A 21,373-nucleotide genomic window follows, 5' to 3' on the forward strand; every position below is an offset into this window, starting at 1 on the left:
AAGCTGCAGAAGTGGAGGGTCTGACTGTCTCCAGTCATCATGGAAGGAAGGGGGCGAGGTTCCTGGGTCTCAGACCACATGGCTGTGGGCCTCAGAATGAAGATTGGGGACAGCATGTTCTGGAGGAGGAAGGTTGGGGGTTGCAATGAGGGTCATCAGACTCCAGTGCAGTGGAGGGACCAGGTCCTGTGATTCGAGACTTCCCTAGGTCACTTTGAAGACCTCAGGCCTGTGTTAACAGAAAAGGTTGGGCTCTCAGTCCTTTGCAAGTGATCAGATGCCAGTCCCCTGGTACTGTGTTCCACCTGGCTGTTTTGAAGTCTAGGCTTTGAAATCTAGAGGGGTGCCTGAATCTCCCTTGTTCTCGGTGACCTCCAGGTACCCTCTGCTGCCTGAGGGACACCTCTGCTATCAGACTGGGAGGAGGAGGGCTCTGTGCTCTGCCCCTCTCTAGTGTTTTTGCACCCCATATGAATTTGGGGCTGGGAAGTGCTCTCCAAGGTTTGGCCCTGTCCTCCCCTCCTGGAAAGTGACTTGCCTTAGCAGCCTACTTGGAGTTGACTCTTTTCTAGAGGGGCAAAGTGGATGTCCAGTGGAGTGTAGGCAGGAGATTCTATAACTCACCAAAACTTGGGTTCCAATCCCAGGCTTGCCCAATACTGGCTTTGTAACTTTGGACAAGTCCTGGAACTTCTTGGAGCTTCATATTCTAATCCCTAACCTGGGGTGATGATTTTTGCCTTCAAGGAGAGGTATGAGGATTCAGATAAAAGGAATAAGTTGCCCAGCACTGGGCCTGGCATGTAGTAGGTGCTCAGATTAATGACTCCTAATCTCAGAGTCAACCCCCATGCCCCATCCTGGTGAGAGCTGTTTTTTCAAATATCTCCATCGGGCATTTGGAGAAATAGAAGCACAGAGAAATTAGGGTCTCTTGACTGGGCTGGTCCCAGAGGTGACAGGGACACAGGACCCAGGAATTCCTGCCAAACCCAGGGCCCTTATCTGTGTATGTGCTGGCAGGATGGGCAGACATCTCCCCAGTCTCAGCCAGTGAAGGTGTCTTGGTGCCAGGACCTCAGGCTGAATGCAGCCTTCTGTCAAGGGATCCTGGAGCCCTTTGGGTAGGACTCTTCCCCACCACCCTGCCCCTGGGGGATGTGGGCCCGAAGAGGGAAGTGGGATATCCTCGGAGAATGAGGTGGGGAAGGACTTCCAGGAGGAGAAGGTTAGGAACCTAGGTCGTCCTGCCTCCAACTGCCTCTTTCCACCCTGGGGGTCTGGGCCCCTGGGGCGGGAGGGGGTTTGGGAGTGTTGTGTGGCTCATTTCCCGCCGCGCCTCCGGGGGGTAGAGTCACCAGGAGAAGGGTGGCAAGAGGCTGGGAGATTCAGGAAGAGATGGAGACTCAGCGGGCGGAGAGGTGGAGGTAGATCTGAATCTCACGAGATAGAGACGGACCTGCCAGCAACGAGAGGGGCACGGGAGACGCACAGACGGACCGGTCCGCTAGGCGGGCCAGGCCCGCGGACTCAGAGACCGCGACTAGGCGGGGCGGAGCAGGGGGCGGGTCCCTGCCCCTCCGGCCCTCCCCTCCCCGGGGCGTCACGTGGGGCGGGCGGAAGCACCCGGCGGGTGGGCGCGCCCGGCCTGCGGCCGCGAGTTCTCTACGCCGGCGTGAGTCAGTGACGGCGCCGGGACCCCGGGTCCCCGGGTCCCCGCGTCCCCGCGTCCCCGCGTGGAGTCCTCGCTCAGAACAGGTAAGTGAGGCTGCCGGGACCTCCCCGCCCGCCGCCCCTTCGCCAGGTGTTGACCAGAGTTTCCCCATTTCGCAGAAGGGAACGCCAAGGCCGCGCGCCGGTTGTGCGCCCGGCGCCTACTTCCGCGGGCGTTTCTCCTAGGGTAGTTGTCTGCTCTCTTGTCTGGTGTTGGGGATGAGGGTCATCACCTGAGGATGTGCGGTCGGGCCAGAGTCGGTAGGGAGGAGGGCGAACCGGCGGGTCAGGGGGCTTCCAGCTCTTAGTCCTTTAGCATGAAGGTTCCCAGGAGCCGGAGCCAGCCCGCCCTCGGCCGCCTTGCTTTTCTCATCTGTGAAATGAAGGCTCCCACCTCGTTAACCGCGGAGACCCTTACAGCTCTGCACTTTCGTATGACCCTTTGCCCTGAACCTGGGGCTCCAGTGACCTTGGGCAGACTACTTCCGGTCTCTGTGCCTCAATTCCCCACCAGTAAATGGGGGCATGGCCTCCCAAGGGGCCCTACCTGGCCCAATTGCTGGAAAGAGGAGGTGGTGTGTGTTCACTGAATGGGGTCAAGCCGGGAGTGGGTTGTTGGCACTGGAGAGAGCAGGCTTGGAGTGCAGCCTAGGGGGCATGGGGTGGGCGTTTGGTCCAAGATCTCTAAGGGTGGTTTTTGGTGTTGGGGAACTCTGATCAGGAACGATCACAGTATGGTTTCTGGCATATGCATCTCCCTCCCCCAAAGCTCTTGTGCTGGGGAGCTTTCCTTGATCCCCAGGCTTGGTTGCAGGGAAGGGGCTGGCGGCGGGAGTTGCTGCAGAGTGGTACAGATTTGTGGAGGTATTCAGGTAGGATTTGACTGTGTGCTGAGCACCAAGGTCCAGACTGAGGCACCCAGGATGTCTGTCCTTGGAAAGCAGAGCGTGCCCAGGTTAGGGGAGACCTCCCAGCAAGCTCATTACAGGGTAGAAAGATCCCAGCAGAATCTGGAAGACAAGTGCAGACAGGTACTGAGATAGAATCAGGGACTGGGACTTTTGGAGGTCCAGGGAGAAGGAGATGACTGGAATGCGCCTTGGCAGTGAAGTGGCAATTAGCAAGGATAAGGACCCTCCAGAGGACAGCACAGCTTGTGCAAAGGCAGGAATTTTCGTGGTATATTTGAGGAGATGGGTATGGCTGGAAGGGGTACCTGGGGCAGGGTATAGCGAGAACTCGTCCCCATGTGTCCCATGGCTGGGTGGGGATTGTCCAGATCCTGGCTTGGGGGACCTTGCCTCCTTGTTCACCACTTGCTCACAGGAGTCGGGCAAAAGGGGGTCATTCCAGGCACAGTCCTGACAACTGGTGAGGTGGCAGAGGCAACCTGGGGCCCAGATTGCCCCCACGCTTCATCGCCCCAGCCTCACCCCCACCGCCTCTCAGGCTCCAGTCAGGCTTTTCTGTACCTGAAACCTCAGCCCTTTGTGCAGCTTGCTTGTCTTACCCACCCTTCCTCTCCAGAAATTTTCTCCCCATCCAAAAAAAAAAAAAAAATATCTATCTATCTATCTATCTATCTATCTATCTATCTATCTATCTATCTTCTAGGTCCTTTGGGACCTCACAGGTGGGTTGCTTATTGCTTCTCCGTGCCTCACCTTTCAGTCCTTAGTGGCACAGCTTGGGAAAGGTCTCCTTGGAGCTCTGTGGGGAAGGGCCTGCAGAGCCCTGGGGATGACTGGGACGTGGGGTAGTCCCTGTGCAGCCATCGAACATGTGACTCTGCAAGTCCCCACACTTCTCAGAGCCTCCATTTCCCCATCTGTAGGATGGGCTGATAACCCCTGGTCTCATGCTCGAGAGAGAGACCACTGGGGCAAGAATTGGGCCTGAGTGTAAATCTTATCCCCTGCAATGAGTGTTTGAATGAAGTAATGAGAGAACCTGGAGGGAAGGGGTCAGTTCAGAGGGGTAAGGGGCCTCTGAGGGTCCTAGGGGTGAGTGGTGGACTAGCCTAGGACTAAGACTAGGGCATCGGCTAAAGAGAGGGGAGTTCCCTCTATTCTCTGGGCCCTCTCCCCTCCCCACTCCACTCTTCCTTTAGCCAAGCTCAAAGCCAGCCGGCTGATGCCCAAACAAGTAGCCTCTGTTCCCAGGGTGGGGGAAGGGGAGGCAGGCCCTGGGCTCTAGGCCCGCCTGTCCAGTGCTGACCCTGCTGAACACCCCCACCCCCCGCCCTTCGCTCTGGATCTTAACCCTTGGGAGCCTGGGGTGGGCCTTGGGTTGCTTAAGGCCTCATACCCCTTGCTCACCAGCTGTCCCCTCCACCCAACTTTAGGCTCCCACGGGTTCTGTTACAGCAGGAGGGATGCAGTAGGACATGAGTTGGAAATGGAGAAGGAAGGAGGGAATGGAGGTGGGAGGGAGACTGGAATAGATATGGTCACGGACACTCAGATACCACTTGGCCCAAAAGCTTTTTTCACAGATGGAAAGACTGAGGCCAAGGGCCAGAGATCAGACCAGGATCAGGCAGCGAGCCCTGGTGGGTGGGGGTCAGGACTGATCCGATCCCTAGTCTGGGCCCTCTTGGAGTAAGAAGAGGGAAAGGGAGGGAGCTCTGTTTGACTTGAGCTCCTATCGTGTTCCTGACGCTGTACATTTGCACTTTATTTAACTTCATATCATTCCATGAGATGGGGATCACCAGCCAGTAACATGGGGTGGGGGACAACCTCAGAAAGCTGAGTAGTCACATCCATGAGAAAGATGTTAGTAATAGGCACAGAGCACTGGTGTAGGCACTTTTATGTATGTTAACCACTTTCGTCCTCCCAAACAGCAAATAAGTGGTAGAGGCAGGATCAGTTAGGTGTTCCTTTGCCTCCTTCTGCCTGATTTCCCCTCCCCCGGCTTGACCTTACCCTTTGAGCTCAGTCCAGGGTCCACGCAGTGCGGGGCTTTCCCTTGGGTGGTGGCCAAGGCAGCCTTGAGCAGAGTGTGACCCCAGCCAAGCAGACCCAGCCCTCCCTGACGGGTAGAGTCCAGACCCTTGGGTGGGCCCGCTCACCCCCTCCTCTGGTCTCAGTCTGGCTGACCTCAGCCCCCTTCATGGCCCTGCACAGAGGGGTGTTTCATATTTCAGGAGGGGGTTCTGTGCTAAGGGGTTGCTCCAAGGATCTGAACAGCAGGAAGATGCAAGGGGCCCTCAGAGATCCCCTACAAGTGCACTGCCCACAGAGCTCAGGCCCTGCCGCTAACTCAACACCAGTCCCCCCAGCCCTGATCAGAGAGGACATCGTGTCCCCTTACCCCTGCCCCCATCAGGCCCCCAGACCCGTACATTCTGATGAGGGCCCTGGAGAGGACAGCCCAAAGAGGCCGATGACCCCCAGGTGTCAGGGATGGCCGGGGGCTGGGGGGACAGTGCCTGGTTGGTCTTCCACGTGACCTTCCTGTGGAGTTTTTCTTCTGTCTCAGCCTTTTGAACACAGTTGAGAAGGGAAAAGGTCTGTCCTGTACTCAGGACATCTGCTCCAGACCATTGGCACAGTCCGAGTGGCTGGGAGGGGATATGGAATTCAGTGGCCAGTTCAGTAACAACATTATTATTTAACAGTAGTAGTAATAGTGGCAGTAGCTACTGTTTCTTGGAAGCTTACTATGTGCCAGGCACTGTGGAAGCATTTTTTTTGGACTGATTTAATCCTCAAAAATAGTCTGGTGGGGTAGGTACCATTCCCATTTTGTTGAGGAGACAGGCCCAGAAAGGTGAAGTGATTTGCCTAAGATCACCCATTACAGGGAAGAGCTGGGAGTCTGAATCTCTCCCTCCTCACAGTGAGAACTCTGAGCACTGGGAGACACTGCAGGCGGAGGAGATCCAAACCCTGTTCTACCCTGGGAACTCCCAGTCTGGGTGGCAGGCAGGGCGTGGAGGGCCACATGGTCAAGTGACGTTGCTGGCAGCCAGCTGTGGGGACGGCGGGCCTGCATGGGCATCCTGCTTGTAGACGGGACCGACTGCTGTCAAGTTCTGAGCCCCCCATGGGGACAAGCACCTCTTGGAGGTCTGCTCACTGCTCTTGTCCTGTCCTGTCTGCTCTGGGCTTTGTTGAATACAATGGCTCTCCCGGGCCCTGTTTTGCTGATGAGGAGACTGAGGTGAGCAGAAGCCAAGGGACTTGACTGTGGTCCCTCAGCTGAGGAAAGGGAGAGCTGGAACCGACACCCAGGCAGAGGCTCTGAGGCCCGCACGCCACCTCCCTGCCTGGGGCCTGGTCAGGGCCTCCTGGGCCTCTGAAGCCCTGACTTCCCTCAGACGCTGCCCACCTGCCTTCTCACAGGGCCTGAGTCTTTCTCCCTGCCCAAACTGAGTCCTCTTATGGTGCCTGGGATGTGGACCAGCCAGATGTCAGTGACTGAATGAACAAACCTGGGGAACATGGTTCCAGAGCCATGAGGCCAAGAAACAGGGACCAGCTATGGTCAAGAGTGTGGTGCTCAGTGCCAGAGGGGTCCGGAGGAGGATTCAGAGGTCAGAGAGGCCACCTCCCCCCCCGCCCCCCGACCACAGCAGGGAGGAATGTGGCAAAATCTTCATCCTCCTTATTATCTTCATTGTTGTGAGGGCAAGGGGGAGAGAGAGGAGGATTGGGACCTTTCATGACCACTCCTCTGTCTCCATTCCCATGGCAAGGAACTAACATCTTTCTCACTGGGGTAGTCTGGCCTGGCCCTACTTCCTTCTGGCCAGGCCAATATTGGAGTGGGACAGCCCCCAGGACTGGGAAACTGCCACTGCATCTTGCTACCCCATATGCCTGGGTCTCCTTTGCCTCCTTCCCTACTGCCCCAGAGGGCACTGCCTTGCTCCCGGCATTCTCTTCTCCCCTCTCCTCCTTTCCACCACAGTGCCAGGGCCAGGGCTCTGAACTCAGCTTCCCTTGATCTTTACAGAGGCAGCTTCCACCCCAGTCTCTAGGTGTGGACACATCAGGACAGGAATGAATCAAACAGAGCAGGTAAGGTGGGGTAGGGGACCTTCTCCACTCCTCTCTCTCCCCACATTGAGCAGCTAGGATTTTAGGATTCTGAGTCTGAGATTCTAGGCATTGGGGATTCAAGGATTCCAGGGTTTTGTGTGCTGGTGATTCCCAGCTTCTAAATTTCTAAAATTCTGGGTTCCAAGAGCCTGCAAAGCCTCGAATTGGGCTGGATAACCCCTGAGTTGAGGCTGAGTCCTGTGCCACACCTTGGCTGGCTGGTGCCAGACAGACAAGGCCTGGAGCTTCTCAGAGCTGCTTCTGGGGGTCAGTGGTACAGCCGGCCTCCAGGCTCTGTGTGCTCTCTGCACCCCCACCCCCAGCATGAGCACCCAGCTGTCGCCTTTCAAGAAATCTGAGAACCAGACCCTGGAAGGGACTAGGTGGTAGCAGAAGAGAGAGCCACCCCGGTGGGGAACGGGGAGGGAACAGGTAGAAGCCAGGCATCCTCTTCATTTGCTGGCGGTGGGGCTGTCATCCTGGATACCAGGATGGGGTTGAGGGGAGGCCCAGGGAGAGCTGATGGCTGGCTGGGTCACCGAGCAAGGTCTGGGTCACGCTGATGGGTGAGCCAGGTCCTCCCAGGGCCAACATGGAATGTGGCTCAGCAGGCCCAGGTCCAGTCTTGGAGGATCAGAGCCAGGCTCAAGGGCCGTGACAACCTGGTGGACAGAGACCTGAGCCTGGGAGCCCTAAGGGAGGCACTGCCCCTCCTCAGGGGGCAGGGAGGCTGGGCCTTGGCTCAGGGCCTTTGAATATTTTGCAGTGCTGCCACACTCACCCGCTCCTTCTGGTGCCCCTCTGAGCCTATGGGCACAGCAGCTGCCCTCAAAGGGCCTTGGGCATGAGAGTGGGAGCCACCTTGTGGGAAGGTGACCTGTTCCCTCCCCTGAGAGAAGTGTTTTCCTCCTTGGAGACTTCCTGGCTGGGTGTGTTCCTTCCTGAGTTGTGCTTCCAATCTCCTTCCTGCTCCGCACCCTCTGGGCAGGCACCGTGCATGTGCCTGTGGGTGCTATTGGGCCCAGATGCATCCTTGGAGGACCTGTGATTTCACCTTTGTGCAGGTGTGATCAGCATTCAGCATCCCAGTGGATTGGGGTAGGAGGTGCTGGGCGTTGCGCTCCTTGATATGTGAGCTAGGTGAGGCTTTATCCGTTTGAGCAGGGACCTTCATCTAGGCAGGCCACTGTGAGTCTGCAGCTGAAATGGCAGAGTTTGTTCCCAGAGCCAACCCTAGCCTGGTGGGGGAAAAGGGCCCTTCGGAGAGCAGGGTTGGGGACGAGGCTTTACCAGATGACAACAGGCCAGCTTTGGGGTGGGGTCTGTCTTGCTTGCTGAAGGGGTGCCGGAGCCTCAGCTAAACACCTACCTCTCCCCTCAGACTGGGGCTCTTCCTCCCCCTTCTGTCTCCTCAGCTTTGAAGATAGATGTACTAATCCTAGGGAGAGAGGCCAAAGATCCAGGGAGCATCTAGTTGTTCTAGTGGTTCTGTTCCAGTTTCTGTTTTGAGACATGAACCAGGACATTCATTTGCCTCTATTGCCAGTGACCTGAAAACCCACATTTCTTGGTGCTGGGCCTGCCTAGCCCAAGTCGGGGCGGGGGTTGCTGCCGTATCTCTGAGGTCACCTGAGGGGACTGGTCCCTCCCACTTCTTCCAAGGAACAGGCTAGTGGAAGGGGGTCCAGTCTGGGCGTCCTGGGTCCTGGTGCTGACTTGTCCTGTGGCCCTGGTTAGTTTGGTTTCTTGCACCTCTCTGGGTGCCCAGTGCCTAAGGAGCAGGTAGTTGGTGGGTGTGGAGCGCTGGGGGAGGGTAGGCCTGGGGTCTGGCAGGCAGGAGACTAGAGCTGTAACTGGGTGGGCACTAGGGGAATGGGAGGTGCATGATCTAGGAAGCCAGAGGCCAGGTTCTAGCCACATTCCGGCCACTGATTGCACTGTGACCTTGGACAAGTCATCACTTGCCTGGGCACTAAATTTCCATGTATAAAATTGGGAGATGTTCATTCAATCAGCAGATATTCACTGTCTGCCAACCTCAGGCTGGATGCAGGGGAGTCAGACCCTGGTCCTGCTTTCAAGGAGCACCCAGCCAAGTCTGTGAGGAGAGAGTCACAGATAGTGACATCCCAATGTGATCAGGGCTGTGGCCATGCAAGTCACAGACTGCTTCCTGGAGCAGGTGACCCTTGAAGTTGACACTTGAACTTCAAGTGCACTTGAAGCTCTACCTTGAAGAGCAAGGGAGAGAATGATGTTCTAGGCAGAGGGAACGGTATAAGCAAAGACCTGGAGGTCAAGTGTCAGGCAGTGGGAGTGGAGGGAATGAGATGGGAGAGGAGTGAGTGACAGGAGCCAGAGGGTGGAGGCCCTTTGAACCCCATGGGGTAATAGAGAGTCATGGAAGGGGTAGGCAGGGCAGAGGGGGCAGGGCTAATCTCAGAGACTCCTGGAAGTCTGGGCGGGCTCTGACCTGCTCCGGGTGGGCAGCAAGGCGGGCGGGGTGGGGGTGGGGGTTCTGAGAGTCAGCACTTCCTCTGTGTGGGTGAGGGCTCCCTGAGTGGGCTTTATCAGGCCAGCACAGCAGGAGGTGGCTGCGGCAGCTTCAGGTGCAGAGAAGGGGCAAGCCCAACCACAGAGGGGGGCAAGGAACCTTGGAGTTGAATCTTTGACTCCTAGAACTCCAGTCTGAACCTCGACAGCTTGTTGGACACCTTGTCCAACCATTCCTCTCCCTACCCGCATCGCAGGCCCCTGTCCCAAGCTCCTGACTGAGGTGAGCCAGGCCTTTGTGGATGTCCATTCATCCATTCCTCCAGGGGTCGGCCGCTTCTGGCTACTGGGCATAGGGCTGTGAATGAGACAGTGCCCCTGTCCTCTGGTTGAGGAGACTGACAATGAACAAATAAATGGGTAATGCAGTAGTGTAACCCAACAGTGGTATGTGGCATCCGAGTACGTAACCCAACAGTGATAAGCTGAAAAACGATGCAGGGTCAGGGACTCATGGGGGGCACATTTTTAGGTAGAGTGTTCAGGGAAGGAAGGCCTTGCCTCTGAGAAAGTGCTGGAAAAAGTGTGGGAGTGAGTCATCAGATGGGTGGAAGAGTATTCCAGGCAGAGGAGCTCCAGTGCCCAGCTCTGAGGTTAGAGCACACAGAGTGGGTTGGAGTAACAGCAAGGAGACAGAGACAGTGGGGGTAGACCATGCAGCCTGGCAGGCCATGTGCTGGCTTTGGCGTTTAGTCTGAGGGAGGTGGGAAGTCTCTGGAGAGTGAGAACTGGTCAGATTTGGGCTGTGTTTTGAAGGCATGCATTCATTCCTCACAAGTCTGCATGGTGGAACTGTCGTAATCCCTATCGTGCAGATGGCGAACTGGAGACTCAGAGATTATGTGAATTCCCAAGTCTCCCAGAAGCCGGGCACCCCTGGGTGCCCGCCCATCCACCCACCTGCCGCCCTGTGATGCATCCCAGAAGCACCCTGCTGCCTTCATGGCTTCCAGCTGTCTGAACAGTAAGGGCAGGTGTCTTAGCATTAGCCTTCAAGGCCCTTCTCGGCCTGCACTCATGCTCCCTCTCTCTTGCCCACCCCCGTGTCCTCCCTGCTCTCTGCCTTCCTCTGCACTGTCCCCTCTGAGGAGATGGAGTAGAAGGAGGGGCCCGGGCAGCCCTTGGGTCAGATGCTGGCTCCTGTGTTATTTTAGGCAAGTTACTTAACCTCTCTGAGGCTTAGTTTCTTTCTCGTCTGTAAGGTGGGCTAAAACCACTCACTTTCTAGACTGTCGTGAGGATGGTATAAAACAATCCACACGCTGTGTTTAGCACAGCACCTGGTAGATGGTAAGCACTTCATAGTCACCACCTTTTGTTGTTTTAGGCAGGGATGGCCTGGTCGGATAGTGGGTTAGAATGTTCTCCGTGAGTTGGGGAGGAGAGGCCGAGTCAGGGAGGCTTCTTGTCTTCTGTCTGGCTCTATAGCTGGGGAGGCTGAGATCACACATCACACTGGAGGCCAGAGCCTGTGAGGCTGGCACCCGGTCTCTCTCTCTCCTTTCCAGCGCCCGCCCTGCCAGTCTGGTCACCTCTACCCCATCCAGACAGGCAGCTTACTCCTTCCAGGTGCTAGCATCAAGGGGTCTGCTTATCTTTGGGCTTCTCCATTCCCGGGGCCACCCAGGGAGAGGGAGGTTCGGGTCTCTGTTCTCCTGGGCTGCTAGTTGTCAGGTGCAGGGGAGCCACGTCTCTCCTCCTGGGTGGGTAGGCACCTCAGGTTCTGGGGCAGCTCAGAGAGCATGGAGTCAAGCAGCCTTGCGTCCCTCTCCCAGGCCAGGGCCAGGGCTAGCCCTCAGCCCCTCTGAGAGTCCCAGCATCTGACTCTGGTTCTGCCCACTCCTGCTGCCTGGGAACCTATTGTCAGCCCTGGGCGCTCCCACCCACCATGTGGTCAGCCCTGTTTCTTCCTGTTTCTGCCTCATTTATAGTGTTAAGAGCCACCCCCCTGCCCCATCCCCACCCTGCCCTGCTGTATGGGGCAGTGGACACAGAGGAGGACCTTCCTGGAGTAACCTTGTAGCACCCCTGGCCTTACCCTACCTGGGGAGCCCCCAGCTGAGGAGAGGACTATCTGTGCCTGAGGTCAGGGAACAGACCAGAGCCCCGTGTGCTCCTGCTGGGAGTGTCCCAGGTCTCCTCAGGTGCTGTGCCTGAGCAGTGAAGGGTTGGGGCACAGGGAAGTTGGGTGTGGGTCAGGGCTATGTGGTTAGGGTTAGGTGAGGGGCTCTGCCTTGGGGATAGTTATGGGGTAGGCTGAAGGGTGTGCTGGCTAAAGGTGGGGCAAGGGCGGGAAGCAGGGAGGAGGCCCCGGAGAACCAGGCCTGCCTGGGAGGCTGGAGTGGATGGGCGCAGTGGGGATGGAGAGGGAGGTGTGTGTCAAAATAAGGTAATGAGGAGGCTCAGGGGAAATGGGAGGGAATGGCCCAGAGTGATCCTGAGTGATCTGTTTGAAGGTGGGAGTACATGGTTGGCCAAGGGGGATTCGAATGTCACAGACTTTGACAAGGCCTAAACCCCAAATCATTTAAGTTTCAGTTTCATTAATTTGCAAATGAGGTACTCCAGATAGTCACATTTGATTTCATACCTTCCTTCCTAGCTGACCCTCTCCAGGGTGGGGCTTGGGCATGATGGGGCCCCCGGTGGGGTTTGGGGAAACGTGGGTGACGGTCAGGGCTAGGATGGGGTCAGATGCTGTCTAGAGGACAAACCACGGGATTCTGAAGTCTCATGTTTACTAATGGACCTCAGTCCATTTCCCATTTGAAAGTCCCTGGGCTGCACTCTGCTGCTGGCCTTCCTGTTCTTATCTGCTAGGCTGTGTTTTAGACCTTGGGGAGGATAAGACCATGGTGGGAGGGAGGGAGTGAGCTTTGGGTCTCAGTTTCTCATTCTCCAGTCCAGATGGCCCAGGAAATCAGCTTTGTTTATCACTGTCCTCTTAGTCGTCTACTCGTGTTACATTTAAAATCATAAGGGTATTTTTTAATAATGGTTTTGAGGAACGTACTGGGACAAACTCAATTCTAATAGACTTAAGAGACTTTTATCATTTTGTCTTCTAATTATAAAAGTGATACACAACTATAAAACTTTAAACAATACAGACATGAAAGTTGTAGAAAGTGATAGTCTTTCAAGATTGGGGTGGGAGTTAGGGCTAGGCCTGAAATTGAGCTCAGGGATGTTTACTGTCCTCTAGTCTTTAATGCACCATGGGCATGAATAAAACCGGTTTTATATTTTTTTAGGGTAATGTTCAACTGGCTACCCCAAGGGGCTTGTTAAAATCGCCTACCTCTCACCAGGTCCACTGTGTGCGATGTGCATGTTGTGCACTGTCCAAGGGTATCTGGCTAGGAGGGGGTGAGGTGAGAGATGGGAGAGGGGGTCCTGAAACCTAGCCTGTCCTCTTTGCTGAACTGCAGGTCCTGCTGTGGAGCTCCTGAAGGAAGAGGCATTTTTTTCTAATTTGCTCAAAGGCCCCACCTAGGTCAGAGGTAGCCTTGCCCTCCCTGGAGAGTGCATGGTGGGGTGGGGAATGTGCAGTGCCTGGGGCCACCCAGACGGAGGTCCAGGGGGCAGTGGGGTATCCAGTCTGGAACCCCGCAGGGGGACGTGGCTGGAGGCAGGGTGTGATAGTCATTGGGGGCTGGGGTAATGTAGAGCCCCAGAGTGCTGCGGGGTCTAGACTAGAGCCTGGCTACAAGGCCAGCACCAAGGGCCCCTCTGGTCAGGACAGGCCAAGGCCTTGGGGCTAAGGAATAGGAAGTGTCTGTCTTCGCAGCAGAGGAGTGAGCAGATGACGAGTGAGTGTGGTCTCTAGTACATACATGGTGACGTGTCATAGTCATCTGGGTGACAACTCTGCTTTATGGAGGGGGAAACTGAGGCTCAAAATGTGACAAGACTTTCCCAGCACTTCAGGCAAGAACTGATGGAGCCAGGACTGGGATCCGGACTTGCCTTGCATCCTGGGGGGAAAGGGCCCTGACCTAGAGTCCTAGGGACTCACCAGTGGCCCCCATCTCCCCCCCAGGGGACTGAGGCAGCTCTTCATACACCCAGCTGCTGGGGCCCCAACTTAGTCCTCATTGTCCTGAGGGCTGCTGCTCAGAGGACCCCAGAGGATGCGTCACACCATGGATGGGTTGGGGCAGAAATCTGGTGCCAGGGCAAGTGATGGGGCAGAGATTCGGAGCTGCGGCAAGGCAAGAGACTCCGGTATAATTCTTTAGGTCCAGTATGCAGTGCCCGTCCCCCCCCCCCCCCCCCCATCCCTGAGAGAAACAAAGTAGGTTCCCTGGCCCAGGGATCAATCAGCTGCCTGCCTGAGGGCTGCACCTGCTGCCTTTGCCTATAGCTGGGCTGGAGGGAAATAGCTGCTGCAGCGGGTGGGGGCCACTTCTGCACCTTCTGGGCCGGGAACCCAGCCCCGCCTAGTTCCTCATATCTAAGGGAAGTGTCTCCAAGGCCCCTTGCCTGCTTCACGGAGTCCTGAGAACACCCGGGAGGGTGGTGGATCAAATGCGGCCCTGCCCATAGGTATCACCTGGTGATTGGGTTGGGGGGTAGTGGGCATCGTGGGGCTCTGGGGGCAGTTGGACATAGGGAGTGTGGGGGCTGAAGGGGGTGTATGTGGTGGAGGGGCAGATCTGCTGTGTGGCTGCCAAGTGGTGTGAGAGATGGGTGTCCCTAGAGGCTGTATGAGGTGTTTGTGATGCTGGTAGGTTGTGGTTTGTAGACCTGGCCTGGCTAAAGCTGCATGTATATTGTTCTTGGTTCCTGTGTGGGATGCTCTGAGGGGTGTCCTGAGGTCTGGATGCTAGGGTCCCTGCCTAGCCTCTTTGGGGCAGTGGGGGGTGGGAGGGGAGGGCGTGCAGGGGAGGAGGGGTTGAGTGGTGGAGTAGCTCAGGCCTCAGTGTGGAGCCTGGGCCTGCCTTCCTCTCCCTCCAGTCCCCCCATCACTGGGCCTTCCCTTGAACCCAGAGTGCAGCTCTGTGCAGAGGGGGCCTGAGGATGCAGTCCGGGGGGGGGGGGGGGCGGGCCGGGCAGGGTCTTGGCTGAGGGGACCTCAGAGCTGAATGTGGAAGGAGTTGGGACCTTCAAGGCTGCCCTGACTCAGGCCTGACTCACTCATGCAAATCAGAATACAAAGGAGGCTCACACCCATATGGGAGTCCGCAGACCTGTCGGGGTGTCCCTACTGTCCTCTCACATCCCTCGTCCCTGCCCCACTGAAATAACCCTGTCTCTGGGTCTGCTGGGTCCTTTCCTATCCCTGAGCCTTGCACGCTCAGTTCCCTTTGGCCGGAAGCGCAACCTCCTATTTCTTCAAAGCCCAGCTCAGGAGTGCCCTCTGGAAGCCTCTCTGACTTGCCCTGACAGGGGCAGTCACATCCTCTGAAGGCCCTGTTGACTCCAGGAAGTGACCTGGGCACATTTCCACCTCCCCCAGCTTCCCTGAAATGGGGCAAGAATCTCGGGCCTTGAGTTTGTGATGAGGACAAGTGAGATAAAGGTGGGAATCTGGCAAGGGCTGGGCATGCGGCAGGCACTTAGGAAACAGAGGAAGTGGGAGTGTGTCTGCCCTTGGCTAAGGCTCTGGGCTGCCTTCCTGCTGGACTGGTGGGTATGGCGCAAGGGAGATTATGGGCTAGGACAGAGAAGGGGCAATGAGGTTTAAACTGTGGTGGGGGTTGAAATGGTAGTCAGAGGACAGAAGGTGAAAGCTTTGCTGCCAGCAAGAAGGACTCAGGTCAGACCTGAAGAAGGACTGGCTGGCAAGGATTAGTGATTCCGGATGACTCTTACCTCTGGACTGAGTGCCCCCGGGCCATCCAGGCCCTGGACTCCACTGTGGAGGGCAGGGGATAAGAAGGGCTGCAGACTCTCAGGATACCCCAGGCCAGGTAGGGGTTAGGTGGGGTGGATCCCCATGAATGGAACAGCTAGAGACAGATGAAGAGCAGTGCTCTACTACAGGGCTCAGCTTCTGAGGTTTAGGAGCCCAAGGCGGGCGGTGAGGGAGGACTTGCTGGAGAAGGCAACCTGGAATCAGCGCCTGAAGGTGGGGGGGATGTGGCTCATTTACTCATTGTCAGCAGACATTTTCAGGGGCCCCATATGCTAAGCTGGTGCCTGGTGCAAAAAGCAACATGGAGGGAGTCCTGGGCCAGTCGGGCCTGGCTGGGGCTTGGGTTACATCAAGTCACTTCCTCTCTGTGGGTGTTGTTTCTTCATTTGTAAATGTCAGTGCTGGAGCAGGTCGAATGACAAGGGGCTGGACTTGTGGCTTTGAGCTGGGGGGGTATCTTAGTTGGCACAGCAGAGGGGAGCTGGAGGGAGACAGGAGAAGCTGGGGCAGGGTGGGGTGGTGGGGTGTTGGGGCTTGAGCTGGGCCCTTGAGGTAGGGGAGGGGGGGGAACCTCCCAGCTGTGGCCATGCTGTCACAACAGGATGACATTCCCCTCTGGGGGGTCCCTGCTTCCCTGGGGGTGGAGACTCAGTGACGTGTCACCGCAGCTGGAGGTCTTCCACCTCCAAACCGGGGCCAGGATTAGTGTATAGTGAGTGTGCCACTTGCCTTGGGCACAAAGTGTAAGGGTCGGGGGTGGGCAAAAGGCTCGGTAATCAAGATAATATTTTTAAGCCGTATTTTTAAAAAATCAAAATTAATGAGAAAAATCCGAGATAAAATACCAGAATTTTAAATAAAGAGGATCAGTACTGCCAGTTCCTTCTTTGTCTCAGGCTCCAGTATGGCTCAGCAAGGCAGTGCTACAAACTTCTTTTTTTCAAGGAGCTGCCTCCTCCAGGAAGCCTTCCCTGACCCTCAGCCTGGTGAGGGCCCTGTGGGCTGTTTTCACTGGCTGCATGGTGTCTGACCCGCCGCTAGCCTGAGCTTCCTGGAGAGCCAGTCCAGGTCTGAGGTCGGGCTTATGCTTCTAGAGCCTTGAATGAGGCCATCCTAGAGGGGTGTCAGCGTGGATCCCTGAGTCTGACCTTGGGCTAAAGTCTTTAGTGCAGGAATAGGAACTTGAGGGAGGCCCAGGAGGGGGACCCCTTCTTAGGGTTGGAAGTGGTTTCCTGTTTCCCAGCCCTGGTCACTCCAGTAGGGTTGTTGGGGCCATCATTAGTCCACGCTGAGTCTTTAGAATGGGGCCTGAGCTGTAGCAGGTGCTCAGTTAGTATTCATGATCACTTTTGAGAGGCAGGAAGCAGAGTGGCTAAGAATCCAGAGTTAGGGGGCACCTGGGTGGCATAGTCTGTTGAGTATCCAACTCTTGGTTTTGGCTCAGGTTGTGATCTCATGGTCATGAGATTGGGCCTGTGTCGGGCTCTGTGCCCAGCACTGAGTCTGCTTGAGATTCTCTCTTTCTCCCTCTGTCCCTCCCACTCGTGCTCTCTCTCTCTCAAATAAATAAATATTAAAAAAAAAAAAAAAGAATCCAGAGTTAAGACTATCCAGGAGAAATGGAAATGCAAGCCACAAGTGCAATTAAAAAATTTTTTAAATTAATTCTAATGTATTTAATCTAAATAGCCAAAATATTATACTTTTGTCATATAATACATAGAAACAATAGAGATATAAATCTTCAGAATCTAGTGTGTACTCTATACAGCACACTTCGTTATGTGGCCACATCTTCAGTGCTTATGGCCGTATGTGGCTACTGCTGGTTACCGTATTAGACAAAGTAGACTAAGACTATATTCAAGCTGCCCCTTCCTAGCTGTGTGACTTTGGGCAAATTACTTAACTTCTCTGTGTCTCAGTTTCTTCACCTTGTACTATGAGCTGTGTACCTTATAGGGTTGCTGTGAGGATTCAGTAAGTTAATAAAAAATGCTTAGGTACCTGGTGTATAATAAGGACTATTTAGGATGTCTTATATTTAAAAAAAAATTGTCATTTGAGTAGTACTGCCGTTCTTTGCCAATTCTTTCTAAAGTATTAATTACCTAAAATTTATTTTTAAAATACTTTTAAGGGGCTCCTGGGTGGCTCAGTGGGTTAAGCGTCTGCCTTCAGCTCAGGTCATGATCCCAGGGTCCTGGGATCAAGTCTGCATGGGGATCCCTGCTCAGTGAGGAGTCTGCTTTTCCCTCTGCCTCAGCCCCTCTACCTGCTTGTGCCCTCTCTCTCCCAAATAAATAAAATCTTAAAAAAAAAATGCTTGTGAAACATATACCTACTTTAGCCCCGTCCTAAGAAGTAGCTGTGGAGTCTACTTAAGATAAATACCTAGCTAGTAAATTCAAATATTCACAAGTGCCCCCCTGAAACCATCACTCAGAGCCTCGCAGTTTTCTGTTGACCCCACCCTGGTGGCAGGAAACATGCTGTGGCCCCCACGTGCTCATCGACCCCCCACCCTCCTCACACAGAGCCCAGGCCATCTGAGCTTGCTGGTGCTGCCCTTGGGGATGGCGCTCGGGGATGGCCCGTTCCTTCTCCTGCCTGGAAACACCCTCCTTTGGCCCCCACACATGTTTAGGAGCAGGGCCTCTGGGGTCTTGTACCCATGCCTCAGTTGCCTCCTCTGCGCTCACCCCACCCCATCCATGGCTTCCAGCCTCAGTGGAGAGTGTCCTGTTTCCCCGCGGCCTCCACCGCGTCCCCCACCGCTCATTGACATGGTCTGCCTTGTAGTGGGAACTGCATCTGCCCCCTGTTCAGTCCTCCCTGGGGGCGCGGCAGGCCCCACAGTTCCCACCGAAGCCTGCGTCTGCACAGCCCAGCCACCCGTCCTGGGGAGGCCAGAGCATGGGAAGTCCTGACTCCTCTTCGCCACCTGTGTGGCCATTAGCTCTGGGGGGGCATGTCCGCCTCTTCCCTCCCGCGGGAAGGCCTTCCTCTGGCCTAACCTCCACTGCCCCATGCGGCTTCCATTAGGCTCCCTGATCCCTTACTTCTTCCCCTACCATCTTCCCCATCTCTTGCTTCCTTCCCTCTCTCCCCCTTCCCCTTCTCCCTTCCCCTTCTTCCTTCCTTCCTCCTCCTCCTGCTGGCATCCCCCTGCTCAAAGTGGCTCATAGACTTTCTCTTCCGCTCCTGTCCTTGCAGGTTCCACCTTGGACCAAGATGAGGAGCCATTCAGAGTAGCCGCTGCCTCTGGAATAGTCCCCGGTGTCCTGGGCAGCCCAGCGGGTGAGTCAGGAGGTGGGGGGCGGGGAGCTGGGTTGGGTGTGGTCGGCTGAGCCCCAGCTTTGAAGTGCAGGAGGCTTCTTGGAGGCCAGACCTGAGGTCCCAGTTTTCATTTTGAAAATAGGCAGAGAGACAGGGGAGAGGGTGAGGCTAAAGAGCCTCCCAGGAGGGCTTTGAAGGGGTGGGATAGGGCAGGGACCAGCGGCAGGGTGGGGGTTGTGGATCACATTCTCTTTTAAATTGTACTTCTTTTTTGGAAAGTGATAGAAAAGTTTAAGGTACAGAAAGGTATAGTGAAAGGTAACCCTCCCTCCTTGTCCTCACAGCCTCCTGTTCTTCTCCCCAAGGCAGGCGGTTTTTTGTATACCCATCTGGGAGTGGTCCGTGGATGTGTGTGTGCATACATATATGTATATGTATGTGCATACGAACATATGTACATTTTTTATTTAACCTAGATGTTTATATAACAAAACACTGCTCTGGCATCTTATTATTCCACCTAACAACAAATCCTTAATATCACTTTATATGAATTTTAGAATTTGCCTAATGGTAATTTTGGGGGGGATTGTGCTTTGTGCTCGTTATAGCTTAACCCGGGAAGAACTGATGTCTTCATAATGTTGAAAGCTGGTTTACCCAAGAACATCCAATGTGTTTCTGTTTGTGTCTTCCTAGGGGCCCTCAGCAGCCTTTTTAAAGAACTCACATAGTTCAAAATGTAGGTAATTGATAAAGATGTAGAGTGAAAAGTCTCCCTCCCACTGGAGGTGGGTTTCCAGGGAAGCTGTTGGAGCCTGACCTTCAGGCTTCCTCCAAGGCCCAGAAAGGGGCCTGGGTACTGTGTGCATGTGGTTTGGGAAATTTTTACAAAAGTAAGATATTCTTTGTTTTTCCAATTGAATTTTTTTTTTTTAAACTGAGGTATGATTGACATACAACATTGTATTTTCAGATGTACAACATAATGATTTGATATTTGTGTATATTGTAAAATGATAAAGATATTCTGATATCTTTTATTTTTTTTACAAGAGGGAGGTGGGGAGGGACAGAGGGAGAGGGAGAGAGAGAATCTCAAGCAGGGCTCCACACCCAGTGCAGAAGGGCTCCATCTCACCACTCTGAGATCGTGACCTGAGCCGAAATTAAGAGTTGGATGCCTAACAGACTGAGGCACCGAGGTGCCCCTCTGATATCTTTTTCTTTTTTTTTTTTTAAAGATTTTATTTATTTATTTGACAGAGAGAAACACAGCGAAAGAGGGAACACAAGCAGGGGGAGTGGGAGAGGGAGAAGCAGGCTACTGGCCGAGCAGGGAGCCTGATGTGGGGCTGGATCCCATGACCCTGGGACCATGACCCGAGCCGAAGGCAGAAGCTTAACAACTGAGCTACCCAGGCGCCCCTGATATCTTTTTCTTAAAGAGGGAATTGAACATGTGTCAGCGTCAGACCCCTTGAAGTCTGGCTCTATGTCTGCTCCTTCCCATCCCCCCTCAGCCTTCCATTTTCCTCCTTAGAGGCAATGTCACCTTTCTCTGTCTGATGTAGCTTTTCAGAGATATTTTATGCATTACCATCACCACAGACTGGTCTATCCTCTCTGGTTTTGTTTTTTTCTACGTAAAAGGCAGAATGTTCTATATACTGTTCTGCACCTTTCTTTAGCCATTTAACAACATTATCTGGGAGGTCATCCCATATCAACATGTAATGAGTTTCCTTATTTTATTTATTTATTTTTTTTAAGTAGGCTCCACACCCAGCGTGGAGCCCACCACAAGGCTTGAACTCACGACCCTGAGATCAAGACCTGTGCTGAGACCAAGACTCAGATGCTTAACCCACTGAGCCACCCAGGCGCCCCAAGTTTCCTCCTTTTTTTTAAGGCTGCTCAGTAGTCTACTGTATGACTGCACTATAATTTAGTTAACCGTTCCCTGTTTGATGGGTATTTTGGTTATTTCCAATCTTTTGTTATTGTACACATCGATGTTGCCAGTCACCTTGGAAGACTGCAGGATAAGTGCCTAGGGGTGGCTGCATCAAAGGGTAGAAGGACTTGGGCTTTTCATACTATTGTGACATTAATTGTCCTCCCCAGAGGCACTCCCACTAGCCGGGCAGGGGAATGCCTCATCCCAGTCACTGTCACCCTTTGGTGTGAGGAGGTTAAGTTCGTTTTCTTTTTTTTTTTTTTTTAAAGATTTTATTTATTTATTTGAGAGAGAGAGAATGAGAGACAGAGAGCACGAGAGGGAAGAGGGTCAGAGGGAGAAGCAGACCCCTTGCTGAGCAGAGAGCCCGATGCGGGACTTGATCCCGGGACTCCAGGATCATGACCTGAGCCGAAGGCAGTCGTTTAACTAACTGAGCCACCCAGGTGCCCTTAAGTTCGTTTTCATATGCTTAAGAACCATTTATATTTTCCTTTCTGTGAATTTCTCTCTGCATATTTTTTCCCCTTTTTCTGTTAGGTCATTGACCTGTTTCTTCTTTCTAGGTGCTTTTCAGTGTTTAGGAAAATCAGTTCTGTGTCTGGGATATGAGAAACAGATGTCCTCTGATTTGTCATTTATCTCTTGGCTTTGTTTCTGGTGCATTTTCATCATGCAGGAATGTTTGATTTTTATATAGTTGAATATATATTTTTAAATATTATATTTTATTTATTTGACAGAGAGAGACACAGTGAGAGAGGGAACACAAGCAGGGGGAGGGGGAGAGGGAGAAGCAGGCTTCCTGCAGAGCAGGGAGCCCAATGTGGGGCTCAATCCCAGGACCCTGGGATCATGATCTGAGCAGAAGGCAGATGCCTAATGACTGAACCACCCAGGCGCCCCTATAGTTGAATATTTGTATTATCTTCCTGGGTTTGTATCATTTCCAAAAGG

At 54.2% G+C, this 21,373-nt stretch overlaps 1 protein-coding gene across 7 annotated transcripts in view; it reads left to right on the forward strand.

The window, feature by feature from the left end:
- Window positions 1-1,606: 1,606 nt before the first annotated feature.
- Window positions 1,607-21,373, forward strand: part of ARAP1 (ArfGAP with RhoGAP domain, ankyrin repeat and PH domain 1) — a 63,737-nt gene continuing 43,970 nt past the window's right edge. For 4 of the 7 annotated variants that reach the window (XR_008507506.2, XR_008507507.2, XR_010406991.1 and 1 more), the window contains exons 1-2: window positions 1,607-1,758; window positions 18,394-18,477. The gene's annotated coding sequence lies outside the window, so the exon portion shown is untranslated. Of the gene's footprint in view, window positions 1,759-6,678; window positions 6,744-18,393; window positions 18,478-21,373 lie in introns of all 7 variants that reach the window. The other 3 variants (XM_045894371.3, XM_054512109.2, XM_045894370.3) reach the window with 2 other exon arrangements.

The sequence above is a fragment of the Mirounga angustirostris genome, unplaced genomic scaffold, assembly GCF_029215605.1.
Source record: "Mirounga angustirostris isolate CCGP_5_RB_7025 unplaced genomic scaffold, mMirAng1.0.hap1 SCAF_13, whole genome shotgun sequence".
In the NCBI taxonomy this organism is placed as follows: Eukaryota; Metazoa; Chordata; class Mammalia; order Carnivora; family Phocidae; genus Mirounga; species Mirounga angustirostris.